Raw genomic sequence first — 18,851 nt, 5'->3', positions numbered from 1 at the left:
TATAACCACAGTATTTATATGGTTGGTCAACGGTAACTCCCTCAATGTAGATAGTGAGAGTTTCAGTGATGGCAATGGTATTACATGTTCAGGTAAGATTCTTCCTTTTCGAAGATGTTCATTGCCTGGCACATAAAACATTAACACTTGTAGAATCTGCAATTGAATTTTAACATAAACTGAATTACCCCTCACTAATTAAGAAAAGTAAGGCGTCATATATTGCTTGGAAACACACGTAAGTGCTAGCCCAAAAAGAGTTGCGAGTACAAATATGCAAATCACTGAAAGTTGTAATATATATTCAATACGTTATTAAAAAAATAAACTAATTACTTTATTTATAAAGTCACGGAATTTAGAATTCAGAGATTATGCTAAGCTGTATAAAAATTGATTAGACCACAACTAGAGTGCTGAGTATAGTTTGGTTGCTATATTATGGAAAAGATATACAGTAGACATATAAAAGAATGGGTTAAACTTTAATGTCCAAGTTAAGTAGAAGAGTGTGCGGAGCAGCAAGCTGACAACCGTGTGGGCGGCACGGTGGCACAGTGGTTAGCACTGCTGCCTCGCAGCGCCTGAGACCAGGGTTCAATTCCCGCCTCAGGCGACTGACTGTGTGGAGTTTGCACGTTCTCCCCGTGTCTGCGTGGGTTTCCTCCGGGTGCTCCGGTTTCCTCCCACAGTCCAAAGATGTGCAGGTCAGGTGAATTGGCCATGCTAAATTGCCCGTAGTGTTAGGTAAGGGGTAAATGCAGATGTAGGGGTATGGGTGGGTTACGCTTCGGCGGGGCGGTGTGGACTTGTTGGGCCGAAGGGCCTGTTTCCACACTGTAAGTAATCTAATCTAATCTAATCTGACCACAAACTGAAAACTATTGAGTCTACCAAGTCTGCATCCTCCTTTCATTCTTGCATGGAGTGATAATACTTTGACATCGAGAAAAGGTGGAATAGTTTCAACATTCACTGCATAGTCAGCATCACTCCGCAAGGCTAATGTCATCAATTCAAGGATCCCAGAGCATGCTGATTCAATCAGTACGCAAATGTTGTTGCCAAGCCAATGTTTTCACTGACTCAGCCACATTCATTGGCTGGAAAATGGCCACACACCCAAAGACTTCCTGGTCATAAATATCTATGCTAAATACCTGAGGACACCTGCAAAACATGAAGATGGCAGATTTTGACACTGACAACTTGAAGACAGTCTCTGATAGCTCTAACACATTGAGCAGCAACAGAAAGCTCTGCTGGCCTAGAAGAGAGCCAAGAGGAATCTGAGGAAGTGAACTGTGCATCCGATTTTTTCCTATGCAACCAAATGAGCCACAGAATGCCATACCAGAGGGGGATCCTCAGCCACACCAGGCAATGCCGAACAGAGTTGAACTCAATGTACAAAGTATCACCGTTCAAAACGGAAGGCTGCCACATCCCATAGCACAACAACATGGAATTTGCGCAACAAAAGATTTATAAGGATGGGACCAGAGTATTTATTTTGAATGGGGAGGACTGGGATGTAACTTGAGTACTTTTTAAAAATTAAATATCTAACATTATCTAATTATAGAATGCAAATGTGGTAAAGCAACCTCAGGCCCAAAACTGAACTTTCTAAATTGCCCCACAGTCAGGGAAATCAGGCCTGACAGAAAACTGGCAAACTAAACAGTAGCTTTCCACTATAGAGCTGAGTGGAAACCAAGGTCAAACAGGTCACAAAGGTTTAGCGGGAAGCAGCTACAACCTACTCGAGGTTTGTGAATTGGGGAAGTATTGATCAAGCCTTATAGCACCTTGACTTCCAGACAGTCCTTGAGGATGTGCACTTTATGCTTCTCTGGCATGGCAATAGTGAAGGCTGTTATTGTAATTGCATTGGATGCTTTGAAACCTACTCATGACCTCACTGGCCAAAGGTCACAGAACATTCACGAAAATCTGGGGCGAGGGAGGAATAAAAACACTTACCTGGAAGCCATGCCTTTCAGCAAAGATTTAGCAAGACCCATGGCAGAAGACCATGTGACAACCCTAGAAGACCTGCCCTGAACTGATACCCTCCTTTGTGGAAGAGAGTTGAAGAGCAAGGAGATTCCAATGGCCCAGCTCAAACAGGCGGATGGTTATGGGTAATATCCTTTCTCAGAAAGAGCTAAATAGACAGTCAATATGTAGGAATTTGGGAAATGCTCAGATTGTTTTTTTAAGAAGGAATATTTTGTTAAAATAGAGTTGAACTGCAAACCAAATTATGTCACTTTGTCTGCCTCACTGACAAGAGTACTGAGATAACACATAAACAGGCTGAAGTGTCCAAAGCACAGACAAAAAATGTTTTAAGAAAGTAGACACAAATAGCAAGAGAAAAACTAGCAGCCAAACAAGTATGAATATGAAAGGCAAATAACAATGCTAAATAAGTATTTGACTGAGAAGGAAATTGAGGATTATTCTAATAAGATTTAGGTGTGGCAGGGCAGGCCGGTGATGAACATAAATACTACTATCATTGACAAGTTGAGAAAATAGCTCGTTTCTCCATTGTATATTCTATGTAATTGGGTCAAAGTTCTGCCAAGATTAAGGAAACAACTTCAGTTATCCAAGTCCCCTGTGATCGAGTGCATTCTTTCATCCAGCCATGAGGCAAGGAGCGTCATTACCACAATCCCCCAGTTCCACCTCAAGTATCTGGCATTAAGGAGTATACCCTGTGATAACTCACAATCCCACGTTTGCACCTTTATCAGTGTTCAGAGTTCCTGCTTGAACTTCCAGTATTGATACTACGTCTGTTCAGCAAGTGTTCTGGTACTGATTCTATGGCCTATAAACAGCAAATGCTCATATTTTCATTCTTCCCAGTGGGCCTCTTGCTGAGATATTTGTATCATCAATCATCACAGGTGAGGTGCCGGAAGACTAGAGGTTGGCAAACGCGGTACCATTGTTTAAGAAGGGCAGTAAAGACAAGCCAGGGAACTATAAATCAGTGAGCCTGATCTCGGTTGTGGGCAAGTTGTTGGAGGGAATCCTGACGGACAGGATGTACATGTATTTGGAAAGGCAAGGACTGATTCGGGATAGTCAACATGGCTTTGTGCGTGGGATATCATGTCTCACAAACTTGATTGAGTTTTTTGAAGAAGTAACAAAGAAGATTGGTGAGGGCAGAGCAGTAGATGTGATCTATATGGACTTCAGTAAGGCGTTCGACAAGGTTCCCCATGGGAGACTGATTAGCAAGGTTAAACCTCATGGAATACAGGGAGAACTAGCCATTTTGACACAGAACTGACTCAAAACTGATATCTGGTCTGCATGGACGGGTTGGACCGAAGGGTCTGTTTCCATGCTATAGGACTCTATGACTCTATGTCATTTCCTGTGGTGAAGTCACTTCCTGTTCTTTTTCAGAGGAGGTGGTAGATGGGGTCTAACTCGATGTGTTTGTTAATAGAGTTACGGTTGGAATGTCATGCTTTTAAGAATTCTCGTGCGTGTCTTTGTTTGGCTTGTCCTAGGATGGATGTGTTGTCCCCGTCGAAGTGGTGTCCCTCCTCAACCATGTGTAACGGCAGTAGTGAGAGAGGGTCATGTCTTTTTGTGGCTAGTTGGTGTTCATGTATCCTAGTGGATAGTTTTCTGCCTGTTTGTCCAATGTAGTATTTATTACAGTCCTTGCACTATATTTTGTAAATGACATTAGTTTTGCTGGTTGTCTGTATAGGGTCTTTCAAATTTATTAGCTGCTGTTTTAGTGTGTTGATGCGTTTGTGGGCTACCATGATGCCAAGGGGTCTGAGTAGTCTGGCAATCATTTCCGAGATGCCTTTGATGTAGGGGAGAGTGGCTAATGTTTCTGGATGTGTTTTGTCTGCTTGTTTGGGTTTGTTGCTGAAAAATCGGTGGACTGTGTTCATTGGGTACCCATTCTTTTTGAATACACAATATAGGCGATTTTCCTCTGCTCTGCATAGTTCCTCTGTGCTGTAGTGTGTGTTGGCTTGTTGAAATAATGTTCTGATGCAATTTCATTTGTGGATGTTGGGGTGATTGCTTCTGTAGTTCAGTATTTGGTCCGTATGTGTTGTTTTCCTGTAGACACTGGTTTGAAGTTCCCCATTGACTGTTCGCTCTACTGTGACATCTAGGAATGGCAGTTTGTTGTTGTTTTCCTCCTCTTTCGTGAATTTTATATCAGTAAGGGTACTATTGATCGTCTTGAAGGTTTCCTCTAATTTGTATCATTTAGTGGTGACAAAGGTGTCATCCATGTAGCGGACCTAAAGATTGGGTTGGATGGTTGACAGAGCTGTTTGTTCAAGTCTCTGTATTACTGCCTCTGCTAAGAACCCTGATATCAGAGATCCCATGGGTGTTCCGTTGGTTTGTCTGTAGGTTTTGTTGTTGAAGGTGAAGTGTGTGGTAAGACATAGGTCCACTAGCTTGACGATACTGTGCTTGTTGATGAAGTTAGTGGCTTTGCTGTATGTGTCTTTGGTTCTTCTAATAGTGTAGTCAGTGTTTCCTTGGCCAGGTTAATGTTGATTGGTGTAAACAGGGCCGTTACATCAAAGGAGACCATTATTTCATCCTCTTCTATCTTAGTGTCTTTGATGATCTTCAGGACTTCTTGGGTGGAGTGGATGGAGTGGCGTGAGTCTTCTACTAAGTGTTTTAGTCTTTGGTGTATCTCCTTGGCCAATCTGTAAGTTGGTGTTCCAGGGAGTTACTACCTAGGAATCTACATCCAGAACCTCAACCTGAGCTACAAATCTTCTCAAAACTCGCTAAGAGGAGACTTCATTTGAAGCAAAAGATGCAATAGACCAGGTTGGAAGACATGCAGGTGAAACCCTGCCTGATTTGGAAGAATTGTTTGGGGCCTTGAATGGAGATGGGAGGGGTGGTGTAGGGGCACGTGCTGCACCTCTTGTGGTTGCAGGAAAAGGTGCCACGTGTGGAGGATTCCTTTGATTCCTCTCACTTCCTATAAACCAGAGAGGTGGCGATGGGTACTCGCAGGGTCCGAGCTATGTCTGCCTTTTTGTAGGATACCTGGAGCTATCCCTCTTCTGCAACTACATCAACATTATCCCTCACCTCTTTCTCCACTGCATTGATGACTGTATCAGTGCTGCCTTGTGTTCCAATGAGGAGTTGAACAGTTCATCAACCTCACGAACCTCTTCCACTGTGGCTTCAAATTCATCTGGAACATTTCTGACATCTCCTTCCCCTTCCTGGACCTCTCCATTGCCATCTCTGGAAACCAACTCACCACTGACATCCACTTCCAAAGCACTAACTCCCATAACAAACTCAACTACACCTCCTCTCATTCGCTCTGGTAAAAAATGTGACCCCAGACTCCCAATTCCTCCACCTCCACCACATCTGCTCCCAGAATGAGGCTTTCCATTCTGGGGTATCTCAGATGTCCTCCTACTTTAGGGGCACTAATTTTCCCTCCTCTGTGATTAATGATGCCCTCAACTGCATCCCCTCCATTTCCTGCACTTCTGTACCTCAAAACCCCTCCCTGAACAACATAAAGAATAGAGTTCCCCTGGTCCTCACATACCATTGCACCAACCTCCAAATCCAACACATCATCCTCCGCCGCTCTCGCCACCTACAGATAGACCCCACCATGAAAACAATATTTCCTTCCCACCCCTATCTGCTTTCCCAAGGGACCATTGACTCCACCACTCCCTTTTCAGGTCTATCCTCCCCACCAACCTCTGCTCCACAGCTGGTACCTTTCCCTGCAACCACAAGAGGTGCAATACCTGCCCCTATGTCTCCCCTCTCACTTCTGTCCAAGGACTCAATCCTTCCAGATCCAGCAAAGTTTCACATGCTCATCTTCCAATCTGGTCTACTGCATCCGTTGCTCCATGTGGTCTCCTCTATATTGGTTAGAGCAAATGCAGACTCGGAGACTGGTTTACAGAGCACCTGTGCTCCACAAACACAAATCAACACCATCGTCTGGTTGTCATCCATTTCAATTCACTCTCCCACTCCCCTGGCAATATGTCCATTCTATGCTTCCTCAACTGTCAAAGTGAGGCCAAACGCAAACTGGAGAAACAACACTTTATATTTTGCCCTGGGAGCTTTACATCCCAACAGCCTCACCATCCCACCTACTCTTCCCCCAGCTACCCCTACTCCGATTTATTTCTGGGTTCCCTTCCCCCTCCCTAGTCCGGATGAAGGGTATCGGCCTGAAACGTCAACGTTCCTGCTCCCCCGATGCTGTCTGACCTACTGTGCTTCTCCAGCTCAGTGTCTACTGGCTCTGGCTTCCAGCAGCTGCAGTCCTTACTGGCTCCAGGTGATGAAAAACAAAGCCTGCAATCCTGAAGGTATTTCAGCTGATGGGCTTTTGCTCATATCAATCCTTCATGCACCCATCCTGCAGGTTTGGGAGGAAAAAAACTCACCCACCTCCTCCCCAACAGACTTTATGAATGAGATAACTGTAACAATTTTCAAGAACGGACATAAATCGCGCTGTGGAACCTAACAAGGTTGCTGTTTCACTGTTGTACATAGAGAACATCCTGCTGTACATTCTCTTGAAATACCTACATCCTGTTGCTGAGGAAGTCCTGTTGGAGACAGTGTGGATTATATCTCCCAGAGGAACTTCTGAAATGAACTTTGTTGCCAACCCCACCCCAATAAAATGTCAAGAACAATACCAGGAACTCTAACGATTTACTGACCTGATGATATGACTGTAACTTTCCAAGAGGGAAATCTGAAAATGATTCCTTCAGAATCCAAACACTCCTTAAGGTGTCAAGAAAGGCAATCTTTAACTCTCACACCATGTATAATCTATGGGATAGTGGTTATTTACCTCATGAAAAATCGACTGTTCTCTGGTGCGAGTAGATGGAATACTCTAATTTGTCACTTTTGAGCCAAAATGAAACTGACCACTGCAGACATACATGACCTACATTATACAGACAACTGCAGTGCAACTGTCCATTCTGAACCAGGTTTGCAAATTACTCTCAAGAAATTAGCCTGTCCTTGAATATTTCCAACACAGAACTCATACCATCCTTGGCTTGGTCAGTCAAATATTCCACCCCGATATACATCGAAGGAGAGATTCCAAAATATGTTGAGCACTTCACAAGCTTGGCAGCCACCCCTTTCAAAAAGCCACCATTGCTAAGATATACAACCCAAGTCAGCTCTGTCAGCTCAGCTTTCTACAAGCTACAAGTGATAAGTGTTTGAGAACACCAACTCCACAAGTCAACAGAAGCCCTAGTGTGCAGGACAGTTGTTATCACTGTACTCCTGTACTGCAGAGAAAGCTGGGCTGCAGCAGAGAGATTCCCTCAGGAGTACTTCCACTACATTCTCCAGATTTGATGAACTACAAACAAATAATCGGAGAGTCCTTCGTGAAGGCAACTCTACAGTATTCAGGCAAAGTTTCTGCAAAATCAACTGTTATGAACCAGTCACAGTATCGGATTATGGAAAAGTATCTCCCCTCAAGATCATGTTTTCCCATCTCAAATGATCAGCAATCAAGTGGACAGCAAAGAAAACACTGCAAAGACAAACATTTACTATAACATGGCAACACTGACCAAGCTGGGACCAGACTTCCTGTGAATTGTCTAATTAGGATGGTAAATAGAGGTTTAACTTAATTTGTGGAGGATGGGAGGATTAAATTGGAGGAAATTTAGCAAAGCTTAGTGCAATTAAACAGTCTACCTAGTTCTCTGAAAGAGAAATCATGTTTAACAAAGTTGCTAGAGTTCTTTGAGAATATAAGAAGCAGAATTGATAAAGGGGAACCAGTAGATATTGTGTATTTGAATTTCTAGACAGCATTTGTCAAGGAGCCACATAAATGGATATGGCAAAAGATAGCAGCTCATGGTATTGGGGATAACATATTAACATGGATTAAGGATTAGTTAACTCACAGAAAACAAAGTCAGGATTAATGTCTTTTTTTCAGTTTGGAGAGTAATAGAGTAATGCAAGGATGGACTTCAGGGCCTCAGTCATCCACTATCTATATTAATGACTTGGATGAGGGACAAAGTGTAATTTGTCCAAATTTTCTAATGAGACAAAAATAGGTGGGTGAGCACGTTGCGGACATGAATTTTTCAACAAATTATGGATTGAGTATAGTTAGTTAACCTATCTGCCAAGATTTGGTAGGAAAATGTGAGATCATGCACTTTGGCATGACGAATCAAAAGAATTATTATTTAAATTGAAAGAGACTTCTAAAAAGATAGCACAGAAAGATCAGGTGTTGTTTGTGTGAACACAGCATGTTAACAAGCAGGTACATCAAGTGATGAAGACAGCAAATTGAGTTTTGGCCTCTATGTTTAGTGGATTGGAGTTTAAAAAAGAAAATCTTGTAACAACACTATACTGTGTTGGTGAGGCCATGCCAAAATGGTGTATGATTTCAATATGAGTTTAAGGAAGGATTTATTGGCATTGGAGCTCAAAAGAGCTTCACTAGGCTGATTCCAGGATGAATGGGTTGATGTATCAGAACAGCTTAGGTCTTATTCATTAAAGTTTAGAAGAATGAAGAGTGATCTTACTGTAAAATATAAGATTCAGAAGAACCTCAGGAATAGATGCTGAGTCGATTTCCACTGGAGTCATAGAGATGTACAGCATGCAACCCGTCCATGCCGACCAGATATCCCAACCCAATCGGGTGAATCTCAAACTAGGGGTTCTAGTACATATTATTTTAAGTCTGAAAGGTGAAGGAATTTCTTCTCCCAAAGAGTAGTGAATTTCTGAAATTCTCCATCCTAGAGTTATGAAGGCTAGATAACAGAAAATATTTAAAAGTGAAGTAAAGAGATTTTTAAATATCAGGGAGTTCAGGACTTCGATGTGCACCTTTATTCTGAGACTATGTCCTCTGCTCCTATACATTTCTATGAGGAGAAACATCCTCTGAGCACTTATCCTGTCAAGCTTCTTAAGAATTCTATTTGTTTCAATGCGATCACCTCTCATTTTTCTAAATTCCAGTTTGTTTGGCCTTTGCTTTCAGGATAATCCTTCTATATCAGGGATCAAACCAATGAACTTTTTCTGAAGTGGCCCCAGTGAAATGATATCTTTCCTTAAATAAGGTGACCAAAATTGCTTTCAGTCCTCCACATCCCATTAGCCTTTCTGATTACATGTTGTCTGTGTGTGCTAGCTTTGCATTTCATGCATGAGATCCTGCAAGTCCCTCTGTGTTGCAATTTTTTGCAGTTTTCCCCAATTAAATAATCTACGTTTCTTTTGTTCTTCCTTCCAAAATGAACAAGTTCACTTTTTCACATGTTATACTCTGTTTACCAACAATGTAGCCACTTATTTGACCTACTGTCAAGCTGTTTGTATCCCTTTCACAACCTGCCTTTCCACCTATTTATTTTTGTTTGTGTCTCTCTGTATGGAAGGAGAATTTTAGTTAGGGTTAGAGTTTTAATTATTTGAGTTATATGCTGAGGGTTCATAATGGTTTACTGAGGGTAAAGTCTATTTATTTTGTAAAAATTATTTGTTATGTACAAAGCCCTACTCCATACTTACTGTCAACCTGGGTGTAAAAGACAAGTAAGCTGGAGAATACTTTCCAAAATCTTTAATTTGTATCAACTCCAAGACTAACAGGTCTTGATCTTTCATGCACTAACTCTGTGCAGCATAACAACTGTGTTACAGAAAATCCACCACAAAGCTGTAATAATGTTTAAAAGGTTTTATATCCTCTCCAGTAAATCAGTCACTGTACTCAAACATCCACAGCCTCCACCATTTGGAGTGTTATAATTGCATTATGTATGCGGTACAGGGGAATCTCAGTAACACCTCCTTGCCATGCATCCTTTACTTACTAGAAGTCAAATAGCAGAAATGTAATGCAAACACCATCTCCTCTAACACACACACCATTGTCATTAGACATATCTGGCAATTCCTACATTGTTGCTGAGTCAGTATCCTGAAATTCCCTATGCTCATGGGAGCATCAGTGTCTCAACAATTGACAAAAGGCTGATTATGGTGGTGGTAGTGCTGCTGGTGGTGATGGAGTGGGCGGGGGGGGGGACCTTACACTCCAGATTTGGTTCCTTGGTATGAAAGGGAGAACTGAAAACTGGGAATTCCTTACTTACCTAATGAAAGCCCAGCCATGAATCACACAAACATGTGGGTGAAATCAGGAGATCAGAAAGAATGGTAGTTTCTGGGAACAAAATCAGGCAGTTCCCCTAAAGTTTCATCTTGGTCTCAGAATACCTGGCAGATGAGAGTAAGAGGAATTATAACACCAAACCCCTCCATAGCCACCACCACCACCACCACCACCAATTGGATCCACCACTGAAAATGAGCATTGTAAAAATTGAGAAAAATAAAAATAAGGCTTGGCACCGGAATTAAACGCATTTTCAATCATTTGTCAGTTGCAAATTGCATATTGTCGCAAAGTATGCCATTAACATTAACAGGGAGGTGAACAACTATTTATGTGCAAGTATATTGCATGCAATTCTGGTCTCCTTCCTATCGAAAAGATGTTGTGAAACTTGAAAGGGTTCAGAAAAGATTTACAAGGATGTGGCCAGGGTTGGAGGATCTGAGCTACAGGGAGAGGCTGAACAGGCTGGGGCTGTTTTCCCTGGAGTGTCAGAGGCTGAGGGGGTGACCTTATATGGGTTTACAAAATTATGAGGGGCATGGAGAGGGTAAATAGGCAAAGTCTTTTCCCTGGGATTGGGGAGTCCAGAACTAGAGGGCATAGGTTTAGGGTGAGAGGAGAAAGGTATAAAAGAGACCTAAGGGGCAACTTTTTCACGCAGAGGGTGGTACGTGTATGGAATGAGCTGCCAGAGGATGTGGTGGAGGCTGGTACAATTGCAACATTTAAGAGGCATTTGGATGGGTATATGAATAGGAAGGGTTTGGAGGGATATGGGCCAGGTGCTGGCAGGTGGGACTAGATTGGGTTGGGATATCTGATCGGCCTGGACAGGTTGGACCAAAGGGTCTGTTTCCATGCTGTACATCTCTATGACTCCAAGTGCAAATTCAATTCAAGGCTGGTACACAATTAAACACAACTCCAGAAATTGCTGACCAAAATTCAGCACTCTGCCATTAGCTTTGTTTCATGTTAACTGTCCCACCATTGAAATACCCTGAATGGTGTGAACTTCCATTTTTCCAACAGTAACAAAGCTTGCCACAAAGCTAAGTTTTGTCCATTTCAGTCAAAATATCATTTTAAAATGCATAAAACACTCATTTAAACTATTAATCTTTCTGGCATTTAAAACTAATACCTGTGTGAAGCATCATTCTTTAATTTTTAGTTTTGCTGAAAAATTTTAAAATGTCAAGTTTTAATTAGCTTTTCTAAAAGCAGTGGCTTCTTTTTTACCCACACTTAAATCAAACCATTCCTTCATTTACTTTATTTTTCTGTTCCTAATTTACATTGAATTTGCGACTCTAGTTTACACTTGCTTCACTGTCCTTGCATTATTTCAAGTTTTTCAGTCTGATTGCTAAGGAGATACCATGTAGGTAACCCTGTTCACTCACATTCAAATAATGTTTCTATGCCATCAACTCAAGCATTCAATAATTTGCCTCAAAAATTGTTTACTGTTCGAAATATTCAAAGGCAGGTCTAGCTGATTGCTGACACCATGAATTAGTCTACGATAGCAAATTATGATCCAATGTTTTGGATTACAGTTGTGAATTTCCATTAGGTACAGGATACATTTGCAACTTGACTCTAGAAAATTTTCCTGCATTTTGTTTTTCTATGCCTTTAGATCAAAGTAGTTATTCCATCTTATATAACAGCATGATGTAAGCGTTACCATCCTTATGATGGGTTCCACGATGACCCTTGCATATTTGTCTTCAATTATTTATTTCTGTTACTGACATTTTCCAATCAATTGCAATGTTTTAAATTTTGTAACAGAACAGTTTATAACAATAGAGAAAAAATTGCACTTATAAGAGAAAACTTAAAACTTTGACCACATCACTTACCACCTCACTCAGCTTTAGGGAAACAAAGTTAAAAATCACACAACACCAGATTACAGTCCAACAGGTTTAATTGGAAGCACATTAGCTTTCGGAATGTCGCTCCTTCATCAGGTGATAGTGAAACAATGTATTCTAAATTGAGTTCCTGGTTGTGGTGAACTGTTTTAAAAGGAAATGTGATTTTATACTGCTTGCGTACTTCCACTTTTGCAAGTGACATGTGGGGCACCGGCAGAATCAGTACTTAAAATCCTAGCCATTCACAATTATATATTGCTTATCAAGATGGAAACTAAATGTAATGCATCTTAGTTTTCAGATGACACAAAGTCAGGTGGGAAGGTGAACTGTGAGGATACAGAGATGCTTCAGGGTGATTTGGACAAGCTGAGTGAATCATCAAATGCGTGGTAGATGAAATATAATGTGAATAAATGTGGTTCTTCATTTTCATAGCAAAAACAGAAAGGCAGATTATCTGAAAGGCAACAATTTAGGAAAGTGGAAGGTGCAACAAGACTTTGGTGTCTTTTACATCAGTCACCAAAAGTAAGCATGCAGGTGCAGCAGATGGGGAGTTCAACAAATGGTCTTCATTCAGAAAGGATTTGAGTACAGGAGAAGGGATGTCTTGTTGTAAGTAAACAGGGCTTTAATGAGACCACACTTGGAGTACTATATGTAGTTTTAGTCTCCTTATCTGAGGACAGATATTCTGATTATGGAGGGAGTGCAACTAAGGTTTACCAGACTGATACCTGGGTGACAGGATGATGATGGAGAGACTGGATCAGTTACGATTAGGACAATATTCACTGGAGGTTAGAAGAACGAGAGGGAATCTCACAGAAACCTATAAAATTCTAACAGCACGAGACATGGTCAATGCAGGAAGAATATTCCTGATGACTGAGGAGTCCAGAACCAGAGGTCAATTTAAGGATATGGCGTTGGCCAATTAGGATGGAGAGGAGGAGAAATTTCTTCACCCAGACAGTGGTGAGCCTATGGAATTCTCTTTCACAGAAATGGGTCGAGATCAAAACATTGAATATTGTGAAGAATGAGTTAGGTGTTCAACTAAAGGGAACAAAAGGTATTGGAGAAGAAAGGAACAGGATTACTGAGTTGAATGATCATTGGTGATCATGTCAAATGGTGGAGCAGGATCGAATGGTCGAATGGCACACTCCTCCTCTTATTTGCTATGTTTCTTTGTTTCTGCAAGCACTTAGCCCAGTCTTAAATAGCAGACTAATGCCATTTACAAGGTCGCTGATGATACCACCATAGTCGGTCAAATCTCAGATGGTGATGAAACAGACTATAGACAGGAGATGGAAGACTTGGAAAAATGGTGCACTGAGAACAACCTAGCTCTCAATGCCGGCAAAACCAAGGAACTCATTATTGACCATCGGCAGAATGTTACTCATGCTCCCCTACACATGAACAGCATAGAGGTGGAACGAGTGGAGTGTGTCAAGCTCCTGGGAGTGGTCATCCATGACAAGCTTTCTTGGACTCTTCATGTGGATGCACTGGTTACAAAGGCCCAAACAACATCTCTTCTTCCTCAGGCAGCTGGCAAAATTTGGTGAATACCCTTGCCAACTTTTATGGATGCGCCATCCAGAGCTTTCTGTCTGGATGTATCACTACCTGGTATGGTAACTGTACCATTCAAAATCGGAGACAGTTACAGAGAGTGGTGAACTCGGCCCGGGCAATCACAAAGGCCAACCTCCCATCTATAGAATCCATCTACCAGGTCCACTGTCAAGGAAAGGCCACCAGCATTCTCAAGGATCCGTCATACCCTGGCAACATTTTTCTACAACCTCTACCATCAGGGAGAAGGTACAGAAGCCTGAAAACACGGACCAGCCAGTTTCAAAACTGTTTCTACCCTACTATTATTAGAATACTGAATGGACTCACAAACCCTTAACATTCTCCTGTACCTGTGTTTTTTGCTTTTGCTGCTGTTTACTTATTATTTACTTAACTCCATGATCTGCCTGTATTGCTCACAAGACAAAGCTTTTCACAGTGCCCCGTGACAATCAATTCAATTCAATTCTTAGCTAGTCAGATACTGAAATGTTTGGCTCAGCAACATGGTGAATAAAGTGAAGAAATGAACAGGTTTTAAAGGTAAATAAGTTGCATGGACGTTTAAGGAATAAAATAACATAATAAACAAGGCAGTCTGTCAGACTTGGAGAAACCTTTGAGTAATTCTCTCTAGTTACAATGCCACTACATTCTCAAACCTGAAGGTTAGATGAATATGTAATTAAGTTTCCACATATTTCAATTCTTTTTAAACAATATCTTACAAATCTAAAACTTATATTTAATGAAAGCATTATGGTAGCAATAATATGAGATTATTCAAATCAGTCAGTGATTGTAGGGAAAATTCGACTCAATCCAAAGTACGAAAATCGAACAGAAAAGCTTACCCTCATTAATGTTGATCTCCCAGAAACAGGTATTCCAGCCAGTTGGTTCAGTACATTCAGGTCAAACCGAACGTTAGTCTTGAATGATTCAAATAGAACAGCAAATTGAAGCAGCTGTAATTAGACTGCAACTTACCGTATTAGTTTTCCAAAACGTGGTCTTGACAAACTGGTTTTTCCTCAGCAGTTTCTGAAACCACACTTGAATGCTGCTATCGGCGACCTTAAACGAAGGAAGTTGTTTTTGTTTTTACGCTGCACTCTTGTGCCTGCAAATTGAAAGTACAGATTTATGCCTGGTCATCATTAAATAGAATTATTTACTGGAATGATTACAATTCAAAAACAACACTAGCACAAAACCGTTCAAATATAGTTTGTTTGTTTCTTCCAAAGTGCTTCATTCTGAAATTGAAAACATTGAAAATAGCAATAAAAAAAGATATATTTGCATGCCTATGTCAGGATGAAGTACATTTAGATAATACATACATTTGCGTTAATATTTCCAGAGATTCAAGTGAGATGCCTGGGATTGTCTCACAAATGTTTGTCAAATTGCGTTTTGCAAGGTCAGGGGGTGGGCACTGAGTACGCAGAGGCCGGTTCTCGTATTCCTCTTGGACATTGCTGGACTCGCCCATTCAGGCTCACCCTCCCTTAAACCGGCTTTATTCAAGATCTGGAGCACCAACTTCTCAGATTTAAAAAGGGAACAGACAGGAAAATGCAGTAAAAGCAACAAGGGGGAAAACACGTAGAAACACTGTGTACTCAACAAGTCAACATTCCTTCCACAGAATTTATTGCGGAAGTCCAGGAGAGTTCAAAGTACACTTGTTTGTTTTAATCTGTGTAAATTTACAATCTTTTCGTCTCGGGTTTATATAGCGTCCCTACCTAAAGACCAAAAAGTCTAGGTTCAGGACTCACCTGCCCCCTTTCATAACACAGGAGTTATTTTAAAATATCTACGATTCCTCTTCTAAAGTTGTACTTGTATACCTTTAAAATAAGCGTGAAATTAAGCAAATCACACTTTCGTCTTATAAACAGTGTGAAAACTGTACATTAGGTTGTGGACAACCTTCTCATCTGAAAATACAACATTAAAAAATGTTTGAAATAAAAAAACCAAAAGATTTCGGGTGTTGTAAATCAGAAACTAAAACCGAAATTGCTGGAAAAGTTCAGCAGGTCTGACAGCATCTGTGAAGACAAATTAGAATTAACATTTCTGGCCAAGTGACCCTTCCTCAGAAGCCTCTGATCTGAGATGCTGTCAAATCTGCTGAGTTTCTCCAGCAATATCTAGTTGTTTCAGATTTCCAACATCTGCAGTTTTTGAAAAAAATTATTAAAACAAAATTTACACTGTTGGCAATGTAAAATATTTCAAGTTTCTACATTTATAGTTTTTTAAATCTTAAAATGTAAAAGAAACATGGTCTTTCTCCTTACCTTCTGTTGGCTGACTCTACCCACTGCCTCTCCTGTTCACTGCTCCTCTAGTTGGTTACCTCTTCTCCTCACCAAGCCTCTGAAACACTACTTATCCTGCCCATCCTCCATCTAATTCACCACGTCTCCCATTCACCAACCCCTTAGGTTCACCTCTTCTCTCCCTCACCAAAACTCTGGCTCACTGCATGTCCCCTTCATCGACCTTCTAGATCACCATCTCTCTGATTCACTGCATCTCTACCTCACTGTAGTAAACCCTACAAGATGCAAAATGAATAAAACAAAATGTGCAGTGTGTTGATTTGTTTTACAGAAAGGCATTTTTTGCACAGGCAGCTGCTGCTGATTACTATCCATCTGACCTTTTTGTCTGCTGCACTGACAAGCCTTGGCCTGCTTATTTGCTGCTGGGAACGGGCATCCCCAATGGAGGACTGTCTACACAGGAGTTCTCCAATTATCTATTGGGGTCTCCCAACCAAATGTTTATTTGCCAGTGTTGTGGATCCATGGACCATGTATGTATTGGTTGTGGGTGATTGCATCCCTTTGTTGGTTATTTGAAAATTCTTTAATTGTGTTTTTGGTTGCACTTCAGTCTTAACTCCTGATCTTTGGGCATCTGGTGCAGAGGTGTATGGGCAAATCAGAGAATCTCCTCATGGGTCTACTCCTGGGTCTGGCTAGGCTGACAATACACAGGTCCAGGCAGAGGGCTGTGGGTGGGATCATATCTGCAGACTGCCCCTCTTCCATGGTTATGTTTGCGCCTGGGTGTCCTTAGAGAGGGAGCACACTGTGTCCATCAATGTTAATTCCTTTAAGAGAGAAGTGGGTACTGTGGGGAATACACTGCTTTATTTTCCCCTCCAAATTCGTATGACTTCATCCCTTCACACTCTCCCTCACTCCCCACCCCCTCACTCTTAATGGAGTTTGCATGTAACCTTCTAATTGGGTAGACAATGGCCCAGTGGTATTATCGTTAGACTGTTAATCCAGGAATTCAGGTAATGTTGTGGGGAACTGGGTTTGAATTCTGCCACGGCAGATGGTGGAATTTGAATTCAATAATAATCTGGAATTAAGAATCTACTGATGACCATGAAACCACTGTCAGTTGTTGGAAAAACCATCTGGTTCACTAATGTCCTTCGGGAAGGAAATCTGCCATTCTCAGCTGGTCCAGTCTATATGTGACTCCAGTAATGTGGTTGACTCTCATCTGCCCTAAGAAATTGCTAGCAAGCCACTCAGTTCAAAGGCATGGGCAATACATTCTGGCCAGCCAGTGATGCTCACGTCCCATGAGTGAATAATAAAAAAACAATTGGCTGCATGGGTGATTTTTAGTGTTGGTTAATAGTTTTAAAAAAACGGTGATTTGGTAGTGGGTGAGTCATTGATGGTGTGTGGTAACACTTCTAGATGTGAGAACCAAGAAAAGCAGAAACTGATAAGGTGGCCGTGTGGTAGTGTCTTTGCTCTGAGCCAGAAAGCCTGAATTCAAGTCTGACCTACTACAGAGGTGTGTAATAACATGCCTGTATAGGTTGATTTTTTTTAAAAAGCAGACACAATGGAGGAGATGATTGCAAAGTAATATTATTGCTAAAGTGTTACTCTAGAGACCTAGGTAATATTCTGTAATCTTGGATTCAAACCCTGCTATGGAAGGTAGTGAAATTCAATCTTGCCTACAGCCATGCCAGTTTGAAAATCATAGAATCATAGAATCATAGAGATGTACTGCACGGAAACAGACCTTTCGGTCCAACCCGTCCATGCCGATCAGATATTCCAACTCAATCTAGTTCCATCTGCCAGCATCCGGCCCATATCCGTCCAAACCCTTCCTATTCATATACCCATCCAAATGCCTTTTAAATGTTGCAATTGTACCAGCTTCCACCACTTCCTCTGGCAGCTCATTCCATACACGTACCACCCTCTGTGTGAAAAAGTTGCTCCTTAGGTCTCTTTTATATCTTTCCCCTCTCACCCTAAACTTTGCCCTCTAGTTCTGGACTCCCCGACGCCAGGGAAAAGACTTTGCCTATTTACCCTATCCATGCCCCTCATAATTTTGTAAACCTCTACAAGGTCACCCCTCAGCCTCTGATGCTCCAGGGAAAACAGCCCCAGCCTGTTCAGCCTCTCCCTGTAGCTCAGATCCTCCAACCCTGGCAGCATCCTTGTAAATCTTTTCTGAACCCTTTCAAGTTTCACAACATCTTTCCGATAGGAAGGAGACCAGAATTGCAAGCAATATTCCAACAGTGGCCTAACCAATGTCCTGTAGAGCCGCAACATGACCTCCCAACTCCTGAACTCAATACTCTGACCAATAAAGGAAAGCATACCAAACGCCTTCTTCACTATCCTATCTACCTGCGATTCCACTTTCAAGGAGCTATGAACCTGCACTCCAAGGTCTCTTTGTTCAGCAACACTCCCGAGGACCTTACCATTAAGTCCTGCTAAGATTTGCTTTCCCAAAATGCAGCACCTCGCTTTTATCTGAATTAAACTCCATCTGCCACTTCTCAGCCCATTGGCCCATCTGGTCCAGATCCTGTTTTAATCTGAGGTCACCCTCTTCGCTGTCCACTACACCTTCAATTTTGGTGTCATCTGCAAACTTACTAACTGTACCTCTTATGCTCGCATCCAAATCATTTATGTAAATGACAAAAGGTAGAGGGCCCAGCACCGATCCTTGTGGCACTCCACTGGTCACAGGCCTCCAGTCTGAAAAACAACCCTCCACCACCACCCTCTGTCTTTGAGCCA

The 18,851-nt window shown here is 41.6% G+C and overlaps 1 protein-coding gene across 13 annotated transcripts in view; it reads right to left on the bottom strand.

The window, feature by feature from the left end:
* Window positions 1–18,851, bottom strand: part of arhgef37 (Rho guanine nucleotide exchange factor (GEF) 37) — a 232,674-nt gene that overhangs the window by 144,295 nt on the left and 69,528 nt on the right. For 11 of the 13 annotated variants that reach the window (XM_072590933.1, XM_072590929.1, XM_072590942.1 and 8 more), the window contains one exon: window positions 14,731–14,863. The gene's annotated coding sequence lies outside the window, so the exon portion shown is untranslated. Of the gene's footprint in view, window positions 1–14,594; window positions 14,696–14,730; window positions 14,864–15,086; window positions 15,291–18,851 lie in introns of those variants that run through there. The other 2 variants (XM_072590939.1, XM_072590941.1) reach the window with 2 other exon arrangements.

This window comes from Chiloscyllium punctatum, chromosome 20 (genome assembly GCF_047496795.1).
Source record: "Chiloscyllium punctatum isolate Juve2018m chromosome 20, sChiPun1.3, whole genome shotgun sequence".
NCBI lineage: Eukaryota > Metazoa > Chordata > Chondrichthyes > Orectolobiformes > Hemiscylliidae > Chiloscyllium > Chiloscyllium punctatum.
The sequence above is the reverse complement of the archived record's forward strand: the minus strand, read 5'-3'. Positions and strand labels throughout refer to the sequence as shown.